Here is a 3,417-nt window from a genome sequence, read left to right on the forward strand (position 1 = left end):
GTTATATTATTGCATAATGTTGTATCCCGGTTGCCGGCATGTGGATTTGAAATTAATAAATTATAATTATTGGGAGGCCCTCCATACCCATAGCATGACTTGAATAGTTTTATGAATCTTGTCAACCCACAAAACACCATTAGTCTCATCATCATCCACACACTATATGAGCCGAAGCAAACTAATTGGTTTAATTACCATATTTTGAGGGCTTTGTGAAGAGATTGTATTTGATGGTGTATATATAACATATCCACATACACAATAAGTGCATCTTTCAATAACGACCTCAACTCTTTGCACATTTTATGAAAGCCTTTTGTTAAAAAGTTTGTCTGAAGTATCCAAATCTGCCAAGGTCAGTAGCATTTTGTTCATGTAATGTAAGCTCTTTAGGAGTACAACCCAGTGGACCAATATCAACACATAATTAGATAACAAGAATCCCAATTAAAATCATAACAATTTTACATCATCGTAAACCAATAGATAAGATTTTTCAGGAACTGTTTTTCCATTTTCCTTTGAAATTGAAGGTAATTCATTAAGATATAACAAGTTAACAACTAATAAGGGACGAGGCTCAAATTTGTCTACAATCAGTCAACAGGTTCTTTTGGCTGACTCTCTTCCATCATAAACTCATGACATCAATCTCAGACCTTTATGCAATGATCTTCAAAAGAATAACTTGTTTCTGAAACTAATGTTGCCACCTCATCACCTTCTTTCTCCTAATATATATGTTCATTCACTTCATCAGATGATCACAGACTAGATGCACTGTTATCATGAACTGCTTCTACCATAATCTCCATAGAAGAGATCACATTCACTACTTGTTGATTTTTCAAACTCCTAATACTTATTTCATCATCATGAGGTCTTTCATCTACTTCCACCACTTGAACAGATACCATATTGCCATATATATGACTATTTCTTATTGACTAAATACATATTATCATGGAATGAAGGATAACCATCCCCGATTTGAAGAATAGTGAGGAGCGTTTTTTCAGAAAACCATGAAGACTCCATTACATGCATATTAGAGGCAATAAAGGAAAAATGACAATAAAAACCAAAATCTTTCCAATTTAAAAATGTGACTTCTCTCCGTATAAAAAAAAACCAAATCATTTCATCAATCAGTTGGCATGCATTATGTTATCCCAGGTTCCAATATGTCATGCTCATCAAAACCCAAAAACAAAAGAAAATAAAGAAAATGTTAAAAAAAACTCAGATTATAACAATAATAAAGGTCAGAAAATACCAGAAATGATGAGCCCTAATAGCAACATCGCCTCCATCTACTTTAATGGATCCATCGCCTTCTCTCTATTTCTTAGAGTACATATTTGATCTTCCTTACGTTGTTGTAATCTTATTCCTGGGCAAACTTCTTTTTCCCTTTCTACAAATACAAAATTATAACCACTATTAAAAGCGATTTCTGTGAGTAGAAGGCAAAGCAACCATGCCCTCTTCTATTTACCATATAACCTACGACACATTTACACTAAAAAGATCAGTAAGTCCTGTTCGTTCTCTTGATTCATACGATAATGGAGAACATTTGGCGGCGGCATGGTTTTCTTTGAACGGAGGATCAGTAGACCTAATAAAACCACAAATACACCGCTGTAAATATGAAGATACCTCAGAAATGCAAGCACTCTCGAATTTTCTTTTTGCATGATTGATTGCAACTTATGCTCAGAAAAAAAAAAAAAAAGTTGAAGCAGAAATCATACATCGATTGCTGATTTGAGAAAGAAATTAAAAACGATTAGGGTTAAGGTGAGAAAAACAAACTTCAATCTGAGAGCTCTCTAACACCGTTAGTGATGCGATGGTCGAAAGAGGCGGTGGAAGAACCATTTAGATGGAGAACAAAGTTAGGATCCGAATTGCAGAGCAGGTACGCTGGGGATAGTAGAGAGAGTCACGTAAAAGAGGAAAAAGGAGAAAAGAAATCCCCATTATTATAGGTTAAAAAAATAAATAATTTTTTATATATATAGTCAATTGGTCATATTACTGTTCAGAAAAGAGTGGCCAATCAAATTGATCGTTTTCTTTCGTGCTTGTTACAACTAGAATTGACTTAACACCCCCTTAACAAGCAATGGGGATGGTGTTCATGCATCTTAACGGCGTTGTGGATGTTCCACCTCCGCAACAACGAGATGCAACATGCCCCATACCTTCTACTATAAAACGATATCTCTGAGAAACACCTGGTAGCAATGACGGTGTATTGGGAAAAGCGAAGAACAACCGGTAGTGGGATACAGGTGTCCCAAAGACAGATATAAGCAGTGGATGACACTTCAAGTCTTTTGATTTGTTTGATTATAGGCTGTCCGGAGTGGAGAGACGTGTGAACACCGCCTCGGCTTTGGTGGGTTGGTGGTGGCGTGGCTACTAGGACGAAACAAGACATGTAATTTGATTGGTTGGTTACTTTTTCGATAGTTTGGGCATTTAATAAAATTTATTTTTTTTAAATTTAATTTCTCTCTGTATATACATCCATTTTACATATATTTTCCAAAACCAAACCCATAAACTCTTTCAAATCAAACACACACATTCAAAACCAACAAAAAAAAAAACAGATAACGATTCTGATGACGAACTGATATTGTACACACTATTGTCTGCGACACAAGACATGATTCGTGAGAGAGGCGAAAGTTCACACAACGAGAAGAAACATAGCAAATGGGTCAACCAGGATCGAGAGGCGGCAAATGAACTATTGGTACATGATTATTTTGCCCCAGATAGTTTATATGATCTTTCGAAATTTGAAGAACGTTTTTGTATTAGTAGAAATTTATTCTTACGTATAGTTAGAGATTTGGAACGTAATTATGAATTTTTCCAATTACGATGGGATGCTAGAGGTAAACGTGGTTTTACTACAATACAAAAATGTACGGCCGCTCTTAGACAATTGAGATATGACATAACCGCAGACACGTCAGATGAGTATTTGAAAATGTCTGAGAGGAAGGGTCGAGAATGTACATATCTTCTCTATGAGTATGTTATAGAGCTTTACCGTGACATATACTTGCGACATCCGACTAAAAGTGATGTCGAACAGTTGTATGTCACGCATCAAGCTAAACATGGTTTTCCAAGGATGCTTGGTAGTATTAATTGTACACATTGAGAGTGGGCAAATTGTCCCAATGCGTGGCGTGGTCAATTCACGCGAGGTGATCATGGGGTCTCGACTGTTATATTAGAGGCGGTTGTTTCACATGACCTATGGTTTTGGCATGCATTCTTTGGTATGGCGGGGTCTAACGATGACCTGAATGTGCTTCAAGTGTTTCCGTTATTTAACAATATTTTGCAGGGTAAAGCAGCAGACATGTCATATGTTGTGAATGGAAA

The 3,417-nt window shown here is 36.3% G+C and overlaps 1 long non-coding RNA gene across 2 annotated transcripts; it reads right to left on the bottom strand.

The window, feature by feature from the left end:
* Positions 1-450: 450 nt before the first annotated feature.
* Positions 451-1,979, bottom strand: LOC145136003 (uncharacterized). Of its 2 annotated transcripts, XR_013720169.1 has the most exons (3): positions 1,822-1,979; positions 1,502-1,624; positions 451-1,420 (listed from the first exon to the last, which is right to left on the bottom strand). It is a non-coding gene; the product is annotated as an uncharacterized LOC145136003 (long non-coding RNA). The 2 variants fall into 2 exon arrangements; XR_013720168.1 differs by having other exon boundaries at positions 451-1,624.
* Between the last annotated feature and the right edge of the window lie 1,438 nt (positions 1,980-3,417).

The sequence above is a fragment of the Lactuca virosa genome, chromosome 9 (assembly GCF_052849685.1).
Source record: "Lactuca virosa cultivar CGN04683 chromosome 9, Lactuca_virosa_CGN04683_v6, whole genome shotgun sequence".
Taxonomy (NCBI): Eukaryota; Viridiplantae; Streptophyta; class Magnoliopsida; order Asterales; family Asteraceae; genus Lactuca; species Lactuca virosa.